This window comes from Piliocolobus tephrosceles, chromosome 15 (assembly GCF_002776525.5).
Source record: "Piliocolobus tephrosceles isolate RC106 chromosome 15, ASM277652v3, whole genome shotgun sequence".
NCBI lineage: Eukaryota > Metazoa > Chordata > Mammalia > Primates > Cercopithecidae > Piliocolobus > Piliocolobus tephrosceles.
In genome coordinates, this window is record NC_045448.1 from 2545373 (window position 1) to 2566824 (window position 21452).

Genomic DNA, 21452 nt, shown 5'->3' on the forward strand with positions numbered 1-21452 from the left:
CTCTGTCGCCCAGGCTGGAGTGCAGTGGCGCCATCTCAGCTCACTGCAAGCTCCGCCTCCCGGGTTCACGCCATTCTCCTGCCTCAGCCTCCGGAGTAGCTGGGACTACAGGCGCCCGCCACCACGCCTGGCTAGTTTTTTTTGTATTTTTTTTTTCAGTGGAGACAGTGTTTCACCATGTTAGCCTGGATGGTCTCGATCTCCTGACCTCATGATCCGCCCACCTCGGCCTCCCGAAGTGAGATTACAGGCGTGAGTCACCGCGCCCGGCATTGTCAAGGACATTCCTGAGTGATGTCTTGGCCACACAGGTTGCCGTTCACTCCTCCCCTCATTCCTCCTTCCCTCCCTAGGATCGTACTTCTTCTTTGTGGATAACTCTGTCCTAGGAATAAGACTGAAGCGAGACACTAGTGAAAAGGAAGCAATCCACATTGTTCAGTAAGGAATGCATGCTGGGCGCTGTCCTGAGCATCCTTCCCATGAAAACCTTGCCAGTTGGGTATGAGTAACCACGTTACAGATGAGGAAACTGGAGGACAGAGAAGGCAAGTGAAGTGCTGGGGTGACTGTTCATCCACGACCAGCAGATTCTAGCAAGGCTGGGCTTTTCCCATGACCCTGCCAGACCCCTCCAGCCAGGTGGAAACAGGGGTCTCAGACTTGTTGGGGTCTTTGCATCCTTGTGAGAAGTGGTGGGGTGGGAGGGATCTGGACTGCTGGAACCCACACCGTGCACTCCAGCCTCACGCTCCACCTGAGCCCGCTGAAGCCTGGAGGGAGGAGGCGGATGCAGGGAGTTCTGACCGTGGAGTCAGACAGAGCCCGAGGGTGGGGAGCGGCCTGTTACTTCCAGATTTTATTTGCTTTGGGCCTGAAATTCTTCCATTTACAGTCCAGGTCTTTATGTTGAAAATTTCCCTCTTTCTTTCTTTTTCTTTTCAAGTACAAAGCTTGTCCTCACTGGTTGTGAGCTGCTGGTTTCTTAGCTGGGTGCCCCATTTCTCCGTAATCAGAGGGCAGTGGCAGCAGAACAGGCCCTGAGGGCAGAGGAGGAGGGAAGAAGCCCATGTGGAGAAACACCCAGGAGGAATGGTGCTTTCACAACCTTGGGGGTCAACGCGGCCGCCTTTGTGTCCTCCCCCGGCCTCCTCGGCAGCCACTGGGGGCACCTCCCAGGCCTGTTGCACATGCCTCCTGGTCTAAGGAGAGAGAACTTGGTACACGGATACCATAACAGAAAATGCAGCAATGGCTAAATAAATAATTTCACCAAAATGCAATGAGCGCCACAAAAAAAGGAGGCTCAGGGAATGCCTGGTGTGAGCCTCACCAGTAGGTGTCGACCTCAGTACCGGCTCAGTGCAGGGCACAGGGGATACAAGGTGGGCCAGCCGAGGGCCTGCTGTCCCCAGCCTCCGGAGCTGCTGAAGGACACTGGTCTGAGTGGGCGATGGTTTGCAGCCCAGAGAGCACATGTGCAGGTCAGAGTTGCACGGCCTGCGGGCAGCAGAGAGCTGAGGGGACATTCTCCTTCCCTGCCGGGTCCATCCGCCAGCAGCGATATCCGTATCACCCTCCCACTCTTCAACAGCAGTCTTGTTGGATGGGAAAAAGGAGAAGGGGTGCAGGCAGCTTAGGGCTGTTGACCTGAGCTCAGAGAAGGAGACGCCAATGTGGGCAGCCCAGATGGGCCGTGCAGAGGAGGCAGCAGAAACACGTCGCTGGAGAGGGGTTTAACGACGAGTGTCTCTCTGTCTCTCTGAAGGCTCAGCAGAGAGCAGGAAGCCACAGAGCAGTGAGGCACCCACCAGTGGCAACCCTGGAGGGAGGGAGCCTGGGCGGACAGAACCATCGACGCCAATGGTGTCCATGACCTGCCCAGGGACCTGTCATACGTCACCTCACTGGCAAAGAGACTCGCAGATGCGATTAAAGTAAGAATTTGGGGATTGAGGAGATTATCCTGGATTATCCAGGAGACCCAAGGCAATCACTCGGGTCCCTGTAGGAGTCAGAGAAGGAGTGAGAGGGCAAAGGCTGAAGCCAGAGAGAGGCTGAAGATGCTCCTGGCGAGCTGTCAAGGGGGAGGAAGGGGCCTGGGCTGAGGACTGTGGCTGGTGCCTCAGATCAGAAAAAGGTGAAGAATCCCCCAGAGGCTCCGAAGGAGCACGGCCCTGCTGACACAGACGCCTGGCTGCCAGGACTCCTCCCATCCCGGCAGTGACCATCGGCATAGGTGGCTCTGTGCCCACTGAGAACGTGGGAATCTGTTACAGCAGCTGTACAAACTGACAAGGAACTTTATCAGGAACTCGGCTGAGGGGCTGGGGCCACCGGTGAAGGACCCCATCCTCTTGTGGAAACTCTGCACAGGGGCAGGAGGCACAAACTCCCCCCACACAGCCTCCGGGCTGTGATCTCACAGTGCCGCCCACTCGTTCAACCAGGTCAGAAACCAGAAGGCAAGGAGTTCGTGGTCACTGAGGAGGGCAGAGAGGGAGAGCTGGTCTTGGTGCAGGCATGTGAGGGCACAAGAGAGCCACCCAGCTGTGCAGAGAAGAGAGCAGATCCCCACACAAATCCCAGCTCAGGAGATGGTGCTCAACTGGGGCGCTCATGGTGTAGAGGCAGCATGGGGCTTGGAGACTGTGCCTGAGCATCTGGGTGAAATGCTCAGCCTCTCCTCCTTCCCAATGTGGGCAGTGCTGTCCTCGTCCTCAGTGACCAGCCTCCTGGGAGCCCTTGCTCTACGTCGAGGGACCACACACAGACACTGAGAACTCAGAGGAGCCATGACTGTGCCGCCCCTGCCTGGGGCTCCTGCTTTCAGAATAATAGGAAGCAGACTCTTCCTGCATCTCCCACCATTGCTGAGACGGCTCAGGCAGTCCAGGGATCGATGCTTCCTGTGAAACCATTAGCGACTAGATTTGAGAGCTCAGGGTAGACGAGAACAGTCTGCAGACGGGCAAGGTGTCCATCGCACCCCACACCGGGGGCCCTGGGATGGGATGGGCCCACCAACTCAGTCAGCACTTGAAAAAACAGCTCCCAGGGACTTTTCCCAACCACAGTCCCCATGAGATCGGAAGACCTGGATTCCAAGCTCGTCTCTGCCTCGAGGGGACCCTGGCCCATCTCTGAGTCTGAAATCTCTGGTAACCTCTTGTAGACCCCATACTTGGGCCACATTCTTCAGGAGAGAACAAATGGGTAGACCTTCAGTGGAGAGAAGAGGCTCTTCGAGGCTGCAGTGCCAGAAAGAAAGACATGAGCTGGAAAGCGCACAGCACACATGTGCGCGCCGCCCTAGGCGGTGGGCTCCCTCCACGGCATCACCCGCCCACCCTCGTTGCTGCCAGCGTCCCCCTCAATTACTTATGTTCACAGACATGAGCTCAGTAAACTCACCCTTTATTTGTCCTGCGGAGAGAAGGGCTAAGGGAGCCCAGGCGGCTCAGCAGGACACAGGGACGCTTTTAGAACAGCTCATTTGCATGAGGCAGAGCACGTCCCTGTGTCTTTGCGGAAGATGAAAGTCTGCCTCCCTTCTTATGCTTCCCCTGTTCAGGCATCAGACCAGGCACTCACTCTCATCAAAAAGGAAAAGGACTACATCAGCAAACTCTCCCCCTCTCTCTTTCTCTTGCCCAAAGATTCTTTGCATAATTGAAACCAAGGGAACAAAAATGCACAAAAGCGAGTGGCACAGATGTTTTCATCACAGGTACCTCAAATAACTCCAAAGGGCCTTCACCAAGCAGCGCCTGTGAATCTATTTCATGCCCGGCTCGCTGAGAATTAGCATTGGAAGTCATCACTGTGAACGCAGGGAGCTGGATGCATTTCAATCCAGCACAGAAACCAGCCGCTGCTGTTGCGGGATGTCAGCTGCAGTCACATCACTGCAGAGCTCTTTTGCAAGACCAGCAGAAGCCGGCGTGTCATTTTTGACATAGCAGCTTGTCCCTTTTCACTGCTCAGCTGACAGCACGCCCAGTGCCTGCCTGTTGCTCTGCGTCGAACAGGCCCAGGTGCCCAGGCGTGAGTCTCTGGGGTTCTCTGGGGGGTGTCTCCTCAGCTCTGTGTCTTGGATGGCAGAGCTGTGGGACCAATTGATTTGCTTGCCAACAGCGCCCACACCCAGGAGAGGAGATTGCTGGAGAACTGAAGCATCCTTCATGGGACTGTCACACTGATTCTGGGAAGAAAGTCATGTAGGAGCCTTGGCCTCGCCAACACTGAGACGGTGCCCTTCCGGGGAGGCCTTCTTTCCACTCAGCCTGGAGTGGCAGGTACACCTGGAAACCTGGAACGCTGTAACTACGGCCGTGACCTCCTGCAGGGCCATTTTCACCCTTGCTACATATTTTCATATGCTAATTTATTTGCCATTTTTTATCGTGTGGAGGTAGAAAAACCTCAGCATGGAGGGAGAAAAAGTATGTGGATAAGAGCACACTTGTCCCTCCTCTTCGTGTAAGTTCTCACAGTCAAGCAGAAGATTTCCTCCTCTTCCTGGAGCAGGCTCTGGAGAAAATGCTGCACTGGCCCACACGTGGGCTGAGCCCTGACTGCACACTGCTGGAGACCAAGGTGCATCAGGCACAATGCCTGCCCTCGGAGGGTTGCTGTACCTGTGGGGAGGCTGAGCACAGACACACACATCTAGGCTATGTGTGTGCAAAGTGCAGGCGCTAGCATGGGCAGATATGCCTGCTTCCTCAGGCTGCATACAGACACACATGTGCATGGCAAATACGCAGAATCTGGAATCAGATCCAGGACTGACGGCTGCACCGCAGGTAACAAGCCATGTGGCCTTGGGCACATCGCCCAGCCTTTGTGAGCCTCAGGAGCTCTGTCTACACCATTCAGACAAGGCACCTTCTCCAATGGCCTCCCGGCATCAATGTGCCATTCAGTTGAAAGTGCTCTTGGGACCTTGAAGAGCTGTTTGCATTTAAGGGGTAGGAAATGTGCCCTTGTTCCCTCCCATGTCCTTTGTTCACCCTCGTCCCTCACTCCCAGGAAGTTCGCGCTGCCGCTTTACCACCTGGGCCAGTCTCTGGGAAGGTGAGGCCCCAGGTGCTGGGTCTGCAGCCCAGGGGGAGGCTGAGATGCGCACAGTGGCCGAGCCCTTGCAGCGTGTTAGCTGCCGTGCTGTGTTACTTCATTAGCCCTCAAGGAAGCCCCGTGGAGGAGCTGCAGTTTTATCTCCACTTTACAGGCGCAGCGTTTAAAGCAGAGAGAGAAGAGGTGGCTTGTTCAGACTCACGCGGTGAGAGCAGGGCCCGGAGTCCCGCCAGTGTGCGGCAGTGCCGGCTGCGTGATCTCAGGGGTGGGCTGAGCAGGGCCCGCTTCTCTTGCAGGCTGGGCCGCCCACCACTCCACCTGGCCATGCCTGCGAGGTTGTGGCGTGGACGCAGACAGTGCCCATGGCTTCTTGCTCTCCTCCTTTGCTTGGCTCTGGCCAATAGGAGCCCTGGAAGGAGAGTGGGGAGAAAAGAGAGTGAGGAGAGGTAGGCATGCCCCTGGGTCCATCACACCAAGGTCGCTGTTTCTCATGTCAAGGTCACTGCTCCACTCAAGGCAGCCCCGGCTCATGAAACTCTGGTCCCGATACCCGGTCCCTCTGGCTATGCCCCGGGCCAGGCAGCGGCGACCAGTCCCTGCCCACTAGCCTGGTGATTGGTGAACCACGATCGCCATTGCCTGAGGCTCCTTCCACCTGCCTCAGCATTAATAGACCCTGGATGAAACACGCCCCTTAAGAGTCATAACCTCAGTGTTGTCTGTGGCCCTTAGGCCCTGCTGGACACAAGGAGGAGCTTAGCACAGAGCAGGCAACTGCATGTGGGAAACACGAGGTGGGCTGTGACTCCTGGGCAGGTCCCGTCCCCTTTGAGAGCCTCGGTGTCACCCTCAGGGTGATGAGGGTTCACAAGACACCAGAACAGGACACCCTGAGTCCCTCAGACAAGCCAACAAGTATCTGGGCTTCCTCTCGGTACAGCAACATCTTCCTTGTCTCTTCATTGCCTCCCGAGGTCCCCCCACTCCAGGACATGCTCAGTCAGGAACAGGCACCCTCAGCACTGGGGCTCCATGAGGTACCCCCACTCCAGGATATGCACAGTCAGGAACAGGCACCCTCAGCACTGGCGCTCCATGAGGTCCCCCCACTCCCGGATATGCACAGTCAGGAACAGGCACCCTCAGCACTGGCGCTCCATGAGGTCCCCTCACTCCAGGACATGCACAGTCAGGAACAGGCACCCTCAGCACTGGGGCTCTATGAGGTCCCCCCACTCCAGGATATGCACAGTCAGAAACAGGCACCCTCAGCACTGGGGCTCCATTTCTTTATCCGCTTCCTTCAGCATTTGGTCAGAGCAGCCTTGAGCCCACTGTGAAGTGAAGGACACGACTCTGCTGCCGGCTCTGGAGGCAAAAATCCCTCCCTGTGGCTGAGCTGATGCACCCAGCCTGCACACCTGCACACCCGTGTGCTTGTCTAGTGATCTGCGTGGCTCCTCTGCCCCCAGGAGTGGCCCGGAGACCTTCTCTTTCCTGCCTGTCTCTCCTGTGTCTCTGGTGGGAGCAGGGAGGGGCTCAGGCACCATCTGTGTGGGGGAGGCCTTGGGTATTCTCTGCCACCACGGTGGACTTTGCTTGACACGCAGGCATCTCAAATCTGGAGGCTGGTGTAGAACAGGATTTGCTGTGGGTTCCCCCTCCTGGCTGGAAGAAACTGTACCTTTCCCCAGAATCAGGCTGGAGATATTCAAATAGAATTTGGGAACAAGCAGAGGGCTGCTATTGGAAGATGATCCGATCTGTCTTGTTAGTCAATGAAGACCGTACTGGCAGGGACCAAAGAGGAGAGGGATTGGGAAAGGGTTTATTCCCTCTGATGTAAACGCCTCCATCCTTGAGGCACCCCACCCGTTCACCCACATAAGGAAGTTCTATCAAAATAAAATTCCCCATCAGCAAATGGCCACCACCTCCTTGGGAGAGGGAAAGAGAAGACCACTTTTATCAAATAATTTTGGTTGTCGAGATAAGAGTTTTGCTCTGTCGGCCAGGCTGGAGTGCAGTGGCACGATCTCAGTTCACTGCAACCTCTGCCTCCTGGGCTCAAGCAATTCTCCTGCCTCAGCCTCTTGAGTAGCTGGGATTACACGGGTGTACCTGGCTAATGCCTGGCTAATTTTTGTATCTTTAGTAGAGATGGGGTTTCACCATGTTGGCCTAAGATGGCCTCTGGAATCGGAAGGAATTGGGAAGTTGGGAACGGAAATCCTAGGGAGTGTTTGATGGGTTATAAATGCATCCTGTTGCTCTGGAAAACTCGGATACAGACTCTGAGTAGTTTCAAATGACTTTATATGATTAGATAATTCTCTGGAGCTTGTCATCTCTTTGAGACTGGGATTTGTGGGTCTCCTGAGCTGCAGGCCTCCCATGATGGAAGATCTTAGCTTCTAACCCCTTCACCTTAGGGACAGCCACAGCCTTCTGCTCCTCCAGACCCATCTTCCTTCTTCCCACTTCACGTTTGACCTCGAAATACCAGATCACTGGTGAAATCCTGGGTATGACACACTTCACCATCATTTCTCTGCTGTCCAGAGCACTGGCTCCTGCCTTCCTCCTGGGCTAAGCCCTATTCTTTATGGGCTTAGTTCAAGTGCTCTCCCTTCTAGGAGGCTTTCCTAGAACACCAGACAGGCCCCTCTTCTCTACCTCCAAAGCACCTGTGCCTGGTGCCCAGTCCGTAGGCAACACTTCCCGGCCATCCCCATGTCCAGTTCTCTCTCGCCACCTCACACACACACACACACACACACACACACACACACACACACAGTGCTCTGAGCTCTATTCCACCACCAAGACCCTTCCTCTCCCCATCTTTCAGGAGGATGCTAGCCTATACCTCGATTAGTACTTATTTCATTTAAAATAAATATTTTCCAATAATAATATGAGTGTGAACTACATATTTTTTCATTTAAGAAATCACAAAAGTACAAAGAAGAAAACAAATCACCCACAAACCTACCTTGCAAAAACTGCCAATGGCTTCTCACGAGAGAAGAGTGATAAACCCCATTGAAACTCAGAGATCATAAGATTCCAGGATATTTAGAGAAGGGAAAATGCCCTAACCCAGTTGCAGAGCTATTAAGGGTATCGCTGGTTTATAGGATAGAATGATTGATATTTATGAGATCATCAATGAATGGCTAAACATTTATCAATCTGCCTGTGGGTGGCAGAGCCCGACACTTCCCTTGTGTGGGTTGGATACTTAGAGAACTGAGCCGGGATAGAGGATCAGGGAATGGGAGGACCCTTGCCCAGAGAACCTTGCAGACACACAGCACGGACTGCTGTGGAGCAGAAACTTGGAGAATGACGAGAAAGGGGGGACCTGCATCTCCCTGTAGGGGAGGTGTCTCTGACACTCACCAACTGGATGGAGACCAGGAGAGAGCTGAATCTGGAGAGGACCCAGAAGCAAACAGCAGGATGACCTCCTGGGTGCTCTTACCCCAGGGCCCCACCACCTGTGCAGTGGGCTCCACAAACTAGTTCTCAAGTCCGATTTCTAGAAGACCTACTCTCCACGCACACATGCTACACACCCATGGCATCCGTGGCCAAATCAGGATCTAGAGCCAGGGAGACAGAGGCGTCATTCAAAACAGATGCATGGTTAATTGGCCACCAGGTCCATGGAGAATCTGGGAATCCTCAACACTCCATGCACAAATGGTATCCAGTTTCCAGAAATAAACACAACAAACCCAGGTCGCTCCAAAGACTTTAATAACGAGAACCTGGCAGAGTCAGGGAAGCCAACGGGAGCTGTTGAAACACGGAGACTCACAGCAGCAGGGCTCCACTCTTCAGATCCGAAGGCAAAAGCAAGGTCTGTGCAGCTGGAGCCTTGGGGAGGCCCACCTGGTGGGGAGCTGCAGCCATGGAGGCATCCGCCCAACCAGGGGGAGACAATGAAGAAACAGCAAGACCCTGCTTCTCCCATCCCCAATCCTCCTGTGGTGTTGACCATTGGCTGAACCCAACTGGGTGGCCGTGGAAGCCTGGGGAAGGGGCCCTGGGGAAGGTGTTCTGTCGAGTAGAGTAGCCCTTAGGCTGTCAAAGCAGGGAAACCATGGGAAACCCGGGGAGAGCAGTGTTGCCACAGAACAGACATGGCCAGCAGAGAATACGTCTTCAGATGGGATTTGCCAAAATTTCCTCGCCACTGCCATCGGCGTAAGAAACTGTCCTGCAGCATTACTCCAAGCCCACTGTCCAACTTTGAAAACCGACAGTGACCACAGATTTCCACTCTGGTGTGTTTGGTTATTGCACAATCCATCTGCTCATTGGCCAAATATCAATGATGTGCCAGGGACTGTGCTTGGAATTATGTGAGGCATGGAGGTTGAATTCACAAGATCCCTGTTCCCAAGGTGTTCATAATCTAATGAGAAAGTAATAGCTCTGATATGGTTTCATGAAATAACCACTACAATCTGAACATTAGCCTGAAGGAACTGAAGGAAACAAGGAACCGTTAATTCAGGAGAAAGTATTTTATCTCAGCCTTTGAAGATGAACAGCAGAATCAGATTTTCATTTGTGTTTGGAGTGGGACAGTCTTCCCCGGAAAATGAGAATTAAATACCATCCTTACCCAAACACACACACACACAGAGAGGGAGAGTTCAGGTGTCAACCCCAGTCCAGGTAAGACTTCAAGATTTCTGTAAACCTCCATATTATCATCACTGCCATCCCCACCCCTCTGTTAAGGCAGCCCCAGCAGCGGGAGCAGCCTCAGGGTGCAGCGGGTCTGGTTGCTGTGTCTGTGCCTGTGACCCTCCCTCACTGCAGATGCCCACTGAGGAGGGAGGAGTGGGGATGCGCTGTGGGGACCTCTGTACGCAGCATGTCCCTTTCAGCCCCGGGCTTGTTGACCCAGGAAGCTGGGGCCTCTGGCAGAGAGTCAGCCCCTCTCTCAGGCACAGGCAGGCTTCGGAGGCCCAGGGGAGAATTTCCTTGTTGTGGCTGAGCCTTGGGAACTCTCTTTGTTCCACACTTCAGATGTCTCTAACGAAAGCTTTCCACAAGGGACAACCGACATCCCTCCATGACCATCCTCCTCCTTCAGCATCTGCCCCTCGGGGTGACGTCCCCACAGTGGTTCAGGAGACATGGGGCCTTCTTGGTTCTCACACTCCATGTCACGGTTGGTCAGGAACCCCTGTGGCTCCCCCACTGACTGTGCCAACGTGGGGTCACTTCCTTCCACCCCCGCACCACGCCCCTTTCCCAGTCTCCCCACCTGGAGGACCCGGGAGCTCCTAGCAGGGTGTGGACGTCAGTCATCCTCTCCTGCGGCCAGTTCCCCATGTGGACTGAGGGAGCCACGTCCCAGAAAATCACCCTCAATTCCCCAACAGCCCCAGTTCACTGTGGATAAAAGGCCGAGTGTCCACCACACACTGCAGGGTTCTATTTGACCCATCCCTGATGCCGCCCTGACTGCCGCCATCTCCTCCGTGGCCACCTTTCCCTACTCAGGCCACAGAGGAGTGCCTTCTGCGCCTTCTCCCTGCGACGCTCTCTCCATATTCCTAAATGCCCCTTTGCTCAAGTAACTCCTACACCATTGCGCTTACTCTTTCTGGCCTGTGAATACAGACGACTCCTGAGTACCCCATAGTGCTTCCAAACCCTGCACCAGGTTCTACCCTCTATTTTGATTTCCCCCAAACTCAAATTCTAATGCTTTTTAGCTAACTTAAATATTATCATTTTCTGTCTTTCCTCAATGGATTGCAAACCAATGTAACGATCTCCTTTATTCACCCAAACTTACGTACCCCAGTCACCAAGATCATTGCCTGAAGTGCTCAGCAAACACTCTTTTGAACGTTAAGTGAACTTGGGGCTCTGTGGTTGGCATCTACTTGGGGAGAGCCCTGGAGTCAGTGCAGGCTCCTCTGTGGGAGGGGTGCACCGTTAGCCTGAAGCCCTCGTGGGAAGACTTTCACAATTCCACTTTCCCCACTGAGAAATATTTTCACCTGATAAATTCCTCCTTATTGCTGCAGTGACGGACCTGAAATTGGGAAAGTTAGAAGCGCACGATGCTGGCGCTGGTGGGAATCATTTGTGAACTGGGTGCTTCTCTCGGATCAGAAGCTGGAAGCAAGAGTAAGAATCTGGGAAGATCTCACTGGAGGGGGGAAGAGAAAAACATCAGGTTGAATTGATGATGAGGCCACCCCAGGAGGAGGGAGGCCGAGAGGACAATTTGGAAGCTGTGGGTGATGCCGCATGTGTATGAGAGTCCAGTCAGAAGCAGACACCACACAGGGCTTGGAAGACTGAGGGGACTCCATGAAGGGTGCTAGTGTCAGGAGGGATGGAGAGGCTGAGAAACTAGAGCCAAAGGGCGGCCGGAAGGAGCCACTGCCCTGAGGGATGAGCGGCAAGGACCACGTCGAGGCAAGGGAGAAAGAAGAGGGGGTGACAAGCACCCCATGAGACCTGAGTGACAGGCAGGCACAGGGAGGAGCAGCAGCAGCTGTCAGTCACCGTCCAGGGCAGGAGAATAGGGAGGATGCCAGCTTCCCTCACCTCCCCCCCTCCACCTCCAACCAGTGCCTCTCTCTGTGGGGCCAAGCAGACGTAGGCAGCCTGGGTTCCTGCAGAATTTGTCCCCAAGAAGGGGGAGTCCACCGCCCTGAAATGCCAGGAAGGCCTGGGCAGGTGGGGAGTGGAAGGCAAGGAGGCCAGTTTCCACAGAAAGCAGGGGATAAAAGAGGACAGGGACCCCCTGGGACAGCCAGCCAGGAGCTGCAGCAGCCTTTGGCATTGAAGTCAGCGTAGGGCAAAAGCCCCAGCACTGTGGAAACATGGCTATTTTTAACTTACAGTCTTTCCCTCCTAGTTTCTCTTTAGGATTTGTGAAGGATTTTTAAAATGTCACCCTGTCACCTCTATGATACGGGAGAACCAAGAACATGGGATTTCAAGAGAGCAGCAGGGCCCTCCTGGGGTGTGCGTGGTGGTAACCGTGGGAACTGGCAGAACTCCCCTGGGAGGGGAGGCTCTGCAGCTTCCACCCTCCTCTGCAAGATGTCTCTTTTTACCTGGAGTTTCCTGACCTGCCAGTTCTTTTTCTTCTATGCTTCCACGTGGCAGCGTCTGGTATCTGGCTGCTCTTCATGCCTGTCACTGTGGGCCTTTTTCAAAGGTCGGGCGGTCTTCCCCCAGCCCGTGCAATGCCCTTCTCTGATGGAAGAGCTGCTGCTATGTGGGGTCTCTGAGCCCGGAATGCCAGCCCTGACCTGCAACCTTGTCAAATACAAGAGCAATGTTTGCAGCGGCAATGCAATGAGTAGGTTAGACATAAATGCCTTTGTGAGGAGAACCTCTCCCTCTCTGGTCACCCGACATAGGAAAAGTTATACCTTTGAAATCTTAAGGGCTCAAGGAAACAAACTAAAGTATCCTCCAGCCTCAACGTCACATGCACCTGCAGTATTCCTGAGCCTTAAAACAATCTGAGTTTGCAGGTAACTCCTAGGAAATGTGCTGTAATGAAAATGTGCCAGGTCATCAGGTCTCTCATGAAAGAATCCTGAATAACTGAGGCTCTTTCTCCAATCTGGTGAGGCCTCACAGCGGCATGAGGAGCCTGTCAGTGTTGGCTACAATTTACAAACGAGACAGGTGGGTCCTGCCCAAGGGCATGCAACTGCTAGGCAGAGCCAGGGTTGGGACTTTTGTCTTCTGGGACACACTGAACGTGTCCCGGCAGCTTGAATCACATTATTCCTCTTAGAGGAATTCACCCCTGGATTTTTCATCTATCAACATTGTTATCATCTTTTAAGGGATCACTTCTCTAAAGAAGTTAGTCCTGACCCACGCCTTTCCCCAGAGGCCCTCTATCCCAACACCAAAATAATAATTCGTCTCACTGTTTTCCAGGAATATGTCCTTTGTACTTCTCTCAGAACTCATTTCACTTAAAATAAATATTTCCCACTAAATAAATGAGCATTAACTCTATATTTTTATTTAAAATTCAGAAAAAAATTAGAAAGAAGAAAATAAACCACCCATCAACCTATCTTGCAAAAACTGCCAACCGCTGGCCATAAGAGAAGAAAAATAAACTCCAATGAAACTCAGAAGTCATTAGATGTTTAGGTCATTTAGTGCAGGGAGAAACGGTGTAATACAGCTCCACAGCTGCCAAGAGTAACTCTGTTTTATAGGATGGAATAATTGATATATATGTGATATCATCAATAACTAATTACGTTTCTCCTATAAAGTAGGTGAGACAGTGTGCTATCCATTTTAGAAATATTTTAATTCGACATTCAAAATGATTTTTGTGTGTTTAAGTTTTGCTGATCGAATTGATAAGCTGTAGTTACCTGCAAAATTTGTGTGGGTTTGAGTACAGCGCCTTCCCATGGCTGGGGCTGGATAAATGAAGTATCCCCCAAACAGCATTAAGCAAAGGGATAACAACAAGTGAACGCAGACTCTCATGAAGGGTCAGTTACAGGATGTTTCAGAGTTTCCCTGAAGCTGAGTGTAATTGTGTTTAAAATCATCTCAGTGCCATGCATGCTGAACTGGAACTGGCCATGGTGCTGGAGGTAGACGTCATGCTCCCAGGGAAACGGCAATGATATTGGGGCAGGCAAGCTACACTGACCGTTTTATTTATGATTTGGAAGAAAGAGCAATGACACAATTGATTTAAAACCTACATTTCTAGATGACTTAAGAGGCCGAAACACTCAGGTGATGAACCCTTACGCTGTAGAGAATGCCCAGTGTGACCGTGTGCCTTTCATCCTCTTCCTGCCTCCCTCTGTGAGGAAGGAAGGACAATGCCAGGCGTGGAGATGACAGGGATTTTCCTGAGGCCAGCAGCGTGGCTAGACCTCACTCCTTAGACCTTTCACTATGGGCTTGTTCCACTCCACAGAGAGAAATAACACATGGGTAAAAGATAACCTTTTGCCTCCCACTGGGGAAGGACGTAGGCAGCTGGCATTCGATGAACAATTGCTATGTGGCTGTCTGACTTGCCTATCTGAGGTTACTTTACAAACGTAATTTATTTCAAATATCATAACAACTCTATGAGACAGGTATTACTGTCTTGTTTTTAAAATGAGAACAGACAAGCCTAGAGATGTTAAATAACTTTCTCAAGTAAACAGCTAAATTTATACACTGTAATTAAGTAATGCATTTATTAATTCAATTAAAACTTCTTATTCTACCAGGGAGGAAGCACTATGCTAGGCACTGGAGATATGAGGAGGAGTGACGTTTCTGATCACCTTCTTCATGGAGCAGGAGTGATACACAGGCAATTAAAATGCAGAGCCAGGGAGAACATTGTCCAGGCAGAGTAAACAGCGTGAGCCACGACTTGGATGTGAGAGGGAAGATGGCTCATTCAAGAATTCAGAGCAACTGGCTGTGCTTCAGCAGAGTCTACGTGGGTCTGACAGCACCAAGTTGAAAGGCATTTCTCTGAGGAGCATGAAGGTTCAAGTCAAGGAGGGGCATCACCTCAGCCCCAAGAGACACTGGGGGCTTCTCCCAAGGGCAGTGCAGTGGGGTTAAGCTGCTGAGCAACACTACGGAGGGACTGCTGTGCTGTCAGGTGCAGAAAGGCTTGAATGACAGTAAGAGTGGAGACAGAAATGGAGGATCACAGCGCCAGTGATCACGAGACAGACTGGGGCACAGAGTAGGTGCCCACAACATCCCAATGGAGGATCACAGCACTGGTGGTCATGAGACAGATGGGATTCTGCAGAGGTGCTTAGGCCACTTCCCACGGGGTCCCTGCAATGGCTTTGCATTTACATTTCATGAACACGTGGAGAAGAACTTATCGTTCTAAGTCCCATTTCCAAAAAGACTTGAACTAGTAGCATCCAAAGGCTGCTGATGGGATAGGAAAAGCATCAGAATTTGTAAAGTTGGGTGAGCCTGGGTTCAGATCTCAGAGTCACATTGTCACTTACCCTCCCCAAGTTTCACAGCTTCTCATCTGCAAAGCAGAGGGGGTGAAAGCACACCACTGCATTTGACCTTCATGGTAGACCAGCACGTGTGCCCTGCATTCCTGTCCATACTGTCGGGAAGCACATTTACGGAGATGATTAAATATGAAAATACAGCTGTAACCAGAGGTCAGAGGTCAGAATCTAGCTCATTCTGCTTCCACAGCCCATGCTCTTCCAACCACACTCTCAAGCGTAGCCAACATGTCCCTGGATGACAGGCCCTCTTTCCAGCCTCCCCAAAAGTCTCAAAAGGCTGAGCCTGTCATCTCTGAACAACAGCAGCCTGGCCAGGTTAAAGGGCATCCCCCGGTCCAATGCCTGACTTTCAGCCAGAGCTCTAACCAGTAACTGGGACTCAGAGTCAAACATAATGGCCTGGAAGTTTCCTCATGGAATGAGATACACCCAAACGTCAGACAAGACAACGGTTGGTGCACGTGGGTACTCCAGATCCCATGTGACCTTGGGAAGACTGCCCCTCATCAAGCCGCAGCTTCTCCCATCTCAGTGCCTCCATATCTCGGGAACTCCCCTTGGTCCTCATATCCTTTCCCTTCCACGGCAGGAAGCCCACCTCCACGTGTACCAAAGTGACGCCAGAGCTTCGCGTGCTCATGGCCAGTCCTCTCTGCATCCATCTTACCACCACCATGCCAGCGCTGTTTGCACCTCTGCGAGTGCGTGAATGCCCATCCTAAGAAGGACATTGTCTTGGGCCACGTAGGCGGCTATAACAAGATACCTTGGACTCAGTAACTTATAAACAACAGAAGCATATTGCTCACAGTTCTGGGAGCTGGAAGTCCAATACCAAAGTGCCAGCAGATGTAGCATCTGACCAGGGCTCTTTCTGCTTCATAGATGTTACCTCATTTCTGGGTTTTCACATGGCAGAAGCAGAGAACAAGCCCCTGAGATGTCTTCTCTAAGGACACTGATCCCGTTCCCGAGGGCTTTGCCTCGGGAACTAACCGTCTCCTCAGGGCCCCACTTCCCAACACTGCTGCGCTGGGTATTAGGGATCCACATTTCAACTTAGGGGTGGGGACCTCAACATTCAGACCATAGCAGGCGCTGCCATTAGACATAATTGTCCCATGCCTTACAGACCAAAAGTGAAATTAGTTACTTCTAATTCAAAAACCAAGCCTTCCCACTATTAACTTATTGTCATCACCCAAAGCCGTGACCTCCACTCACATGCATCATCTCTTCCCATTCAACACCTTTTCCCAGTCCCAGTCACGTCTTCTCTCTGCTCTCTCATGGGCATGGACTGTCAACCACACATCCCCACACCCTCCCTAAGTCTTCCACCCATTGCCCTCTCCGACTGAAGTGTGGATCTCCCTTAAGATCACCAAGTCCTCTTTCCAGTCATGCCCTTTTATCTCCCACCCCCAAGGCACCACTGGGATAGAGGTGGTGTGAGCACCTCCCCTGCTTGACCTTCCCCAGCCATTGCTATTTCCTTCTCCTTCACAACCCCACCCCCACCTCGCAAGCACATTCCATCATATTATGCTGCATGCTACCCTGCTTTTTGCTGTCATTCGCCAGCTCAGGGGCACCCCACTGGCTTCTTTTTAGCACCTGGTTCACTAACAACAGCTCCCGTCACCACTCCTGTCTTTGGGCCAACTCCATCCTCCACGCTCGCACCCCTCAACCATATCCAATGGTGTCCCCACCTGAATGAGCCTCTCACTGAAGAACCACACCCTCCTGGAATTTGGTATTACCAATCATGTGTATCCTCCAGTGTCTGGTTTTAAAAGCCTACCATTGAGCCGTCCGTATTTCCAGATCATTTCCAGATCACTCATTCTAGAACTTCCAAGATAGCTCATGTTTAGCCCCATTGCAACCTCCAATCCACTCACCCGACCAGGCTTCTACTGCCCACAAACCCATGGCCTCACTTCCATCACGAATAGATCAGAGAACATGGCTCATTGATATCAGCACTGCTGTGTACCTCGCAAGTCTTTTTCCACACTTCTTCCAAGATACTCATTCACCTGGAAAAATTCAAGCTCTGCTTATCCGTGGAAAAACAAAAGCATTACACACTCACATCCACACATCCACAGACACACAACTATGCTGACCATTCTCATTTTAAATTTAAATGTAGAACATAGACCTTAATGACGCCTCAATGTTGCCTAGAAATCCAGCCACTCAAGGAACCTACTGCTATTCTCACCCTCCTCCCCCTTCTGCATCAGCATCTGCCTGTGTCGTGCCATTTTCCACCAGATTATAACCATGCTGTGATAGTTATCATCTTAATGAAACAGGGAAACAAATCCGTAGTTTCCATGTCCCTAATTTTACCCCATTTTCTTACAAAATTGTCATCTGTTGTTCTTTCTCCACTTCCTCACCTTCCATTCTCACCTCAACACACCCTGATCACCTCCACCTACGGTTGCTTTTATCAAGGGTAACAGAAAGCTCCCTCTAGCAGAATCCAAAAAGAATTCTTAGTCTCCAGCTTTCTTGAATGACAGCAGTATTTGACACGTTTGAACACTGACATATGTTTGACACATTTGAACGCTGCTTCCTTGACATGTCTCTTCCCTTGGCCTCCATGCCCCTGGCCTCCCCTCACCTCACTGCTGACTGCTTCTCAGGTTCCTTCCCTGATGGCTCCTCATATTCTGACCTTCAAGTTCATTCTCCATCCTCATCTCTGCCCTTCCCCACTTCCCAGGACTGTCACGCTGAGCACCTCTCACCTCAACAAGCTCCTGACCCAGGGCTGTGGATCCAGCTCCCAAGTGAGCATCTCTGCATTTGGGCTGGTAGATGCCCCAAATTTAATGTTTCTAAGGCAGAGCCCTACTCTCCATTCTCCTGATGCCACCTTCGTCCAGTCTTTCCCACCTCGGCAAACGGCAGCACAGCTCCTGACACCTTAACAGAAACCCAGTCATTCTTCAGTTTTCCCTTTCCCTCCCAGGCAGCATCCTGTCTACCAGTGAGGTCTCCGAAATCTGTGTGTCACTCCCTCTTCACCTCTGCCACGTAAATCCTCAGCCATCTCCCGCCACCCGGATTATAACCATAGCTCCCCTCCCAACATCCCCTCTGCCCTTGACATCTGACCTGTGTGCCGCTTGGTTCTCAAATGTTCTAGATTACATCACTGATGCACTTACTGCTTTAGAAGCTGCCATTTTAGGCATGAACCCGGCACTGCTGCCTGCACCTGCCGGGCCCCACTCTGGGGTCTGCAACCCTCAGACCCCTGTGTTCACCGCACCCCTTCTTCCTCACCTCGTGGCTCTCTGCTACTTAGACAAAGCCCACCCCACCTCACCGTGACCGCACCCACTGCTCCGAATTCCAGGGCACTCTTCTTCCAAATCTCCTCACATCCCACACCTTTATTTCCCTCTCTGATCAAATATCGCCTCCTCCAAGATGGTTTTCTGGCAGTCTGACCCCGCCCGTCAACTCTATCCCTCCCCTTTGCTTATTTCCCCACCTCCGCATCACATCACACCACAGGTTTGCGTTGCTTGCTTTGTGTCCACTCCCTGGAATGTCAGCTCGCTTGCATGTCTGCCTTTGCTGCCTTCTGCTCTGCCCTGGCTACCGCACTGGACTGCACACACCACCCACAGGCCGGGTAGAGGAACTCATCCTCATCCCGCACACTTGGCATTTCCCATTCTGCATATCATGGCATTTCCATGCTAAAGGGAGTCCTTAATGATACACCTAAAGGAAAAGCAAACGGTCGTTTTGAAATGAGGGGAGGGGCTAGGAAAGGGATGGCTGCACTGGCACGGAATCCCCCGCTGCAGGGCAGCAGAACAAGCCTGTGCTGGGCCCATGGCTCCTCTCCCAACCTGCTTCCCATCTCCACAGGCCGTCTGACCTGACCGTAGTGAGGCTTTGCTCTGCTAGCTATGAAATGTTAGTGGCCCTTAGTCCTCCACATTCCCCCACAGCTTGCTCCCCCCACCATCTTGAGGTGAGGAGCTGTGGCAAAGGTCACTACCTGGAGAGTCTGGGGGCCCTTGGATGGGAGGTCCGATTGGCCCCACTCACGCACATCTGCTCAGGGCGCCTGCCTGCCTCCTGGCCCTGTCTCCTTCCTCCCAGTCCTGCAGCTCCCACTCAGCCCGGTCTGCTCACTGGGTCTCTCCGCACACTGTGGAAGGTTCTTCCCATCTAAGGCATGAATTGTGCCCTAAGGTGCTTTATGGAGTTTTTCCTGACCCCCTTCCCTGCCTCCCCGGGGCCCAGCCGATGTCTGAGCCATGCCCACACTGCTGCTAGAGTAGGTTCTGTTGTTACTCAGGTGTCCTGGGAGGGTGGGCACCTCCCACCTGCACCCCCAGGCTACCAGTTCTATCCTGAGCCAGGCCCCTGCTCGCTTTCCCTACAGAGTGACCCCCCAGATCCACTCCCCAAGGTGGGGCCCCAGCAGGGGTGCAGACTCAGGAGCCCAGCCTGATGCTCCCTCAGTGCACAGCCTGGAGGAGGGAGCCAGGTGGATTATTTCACAAAAAGTCCCCCATGGCTCTCAGGGACCCAGAGCTCTTAAAGCTTCAGCTTTTAAATCTCTGCTCCCTGGGTAGCTGTGAATTGGTGACAAAGCTGCTATCCCCACAACCAGCACTCCTGACCACACTGACCCCACACACTGCTGACACCACTCAGCACGAAGCATACACAGCACAAACTTGCACACGCATCCAGAAGCACTCACTTACACCAGACACACAGACTGCATGTAACTACACACATCACACACCAGATACACACCACACGTAAGTACACGCATAACACCCATGCACTGCATGGCAACAACACACATGTGCACACAAGCACACACAAACACACACTGGAGCCACACGTCAGACACACAGACCACACCACACACACACACTGACCACCCATAAATACACATCACACACACACATATACCACTCGTAAATACACACACGCAGGCTGCACTCAGGACTCACACCACACACGGATCGACTGGGGCTTCTCTGCTGGCAGCTGGCCTCTCCCTCCTCCACCCATTTCCGCCTTTCTATTGTGCTGCATTTAATCCTGTTCTTCTCTGCACCTGCCAGGCTTTGTCTCAACAGGGTCTATTTAGGATCTCAACAGCCTCTCTCAATGGTAAACACGCAGTCCAGGCTGGGCACAGTGGCTCATGCCTGTAATCCCAGCACTTTGGGAGGCCGAGATGGGTGGATCACAAGGTAAGGAGTTCGAGACCAGCCTGGCCAATATGGTAAAACTCTATCTCTACTAAAAATACAAAAATTAGCTGGGCATGGTGGTGTATGCCTGTAGTCTCAGCTGCTCAGGAGGCTGAGGTGGGAGAATCACTTGAACCCCAGGTGGAGGTTGCAGTGAGCCAAGATCGCACCACTGCACTCTAGTCTCGGTGACAAAATGAGCTCTGTCTCAAAAAAAAAAAAGAAAAGAAAAGAAAACAGCCTGTTGCCTGCTGGCAGGGAGTCTGCAGCAGAGAGGAGTGGGCCCTCATGGTCACTGGGGCACAGGGGAGGCACATGGCCTGCGGGAGGGTCACAGCCCCAGGTGATGCCGACCCTCTTCCTTCCGTCCCTCCTGCACGCAGATGTGGCCTGCGGGAGGGTCACAGCCCCGGGTGGTGCCCACCTTCCTTCTGTCCCTCCTGCATGCAGATGTGCTCACTGTGGCCGTTTTGCTGACATGTGTTAAATTCCTAAGCCAGTGAAATGCTGCACTTGGCCGGGGAGTACATTTCCTAAAGAGTTTATAGAATCTAGGGCCTGGAGTCAAAAGCTCAGGGTTAAAGTCCTGACCATGCCTCCTACTATGTGCTTTGGGCAGTAAATTAGCTACTCTCAGCATCCATTTCCTCCTCTGGGAAACAGGCCTGATGGTACTTGAAAGCTTTACCTGAACTTTTCCCCCAGTTGCTGTAAGGATAGAATGAGGCCTTGTGCGAGGCCTGTGTGACTGCAGATGGCTACAAGTCTTGTCCCCGAGTAGACACTCCAAACACGAATGTGGCTGGGCTACTTGCTTGTCACCTGCTTGTCACTTTGCTTGTGAAGGATGCACAGGAAATAAGGAAGGTCTCTCCCCTCCAAGAGCTTGTTTTCTTAATCCAGGATGCAGCCACACGCCCTGCACAGAGTGGTGAGTTCACCGAATGTTCAACAGTGACAGAAGGGCAGCCTCCTGGGGGCAGGGAGGGTCTGGCTGTGTCCAAGCTCTGGAGGAAATGACGCCTGGATCAACTGTCCCCAGCTAGGGAGGGAGGAGCCCGCAGGCCAG

At 52.5% G+C, this 21452-nt stretch overlaps 1 long non-coding RNA gene across 2 annotated transcripts in view; it reads right to left on the reverse strand.

Annotated features, from left to right (window-relative positions):
- Positions 1-179: 179 nt before the first annotated feature.
- Positions 180-21452, reverse strand: part of LOC111531435 — a 193326-nt gene continuing 172053 nt past the window's right edge. The window contains exons 4-5 of one of the 2 annotated variants that reach the window (XR_002728290.2): positions 3415-5488; positions 180-3251 (exon numbers count right to left, since the gene is read on the reverse strand). This is a non-coding gene — a long non-coding RNA (uncharacterized LOC111531435). Of the gene's footprint in view, positions 5489-21452 lie in introns of both variants that reach the window. The other variant, XR_002728289.3, reaches the window with a different exon arrangement.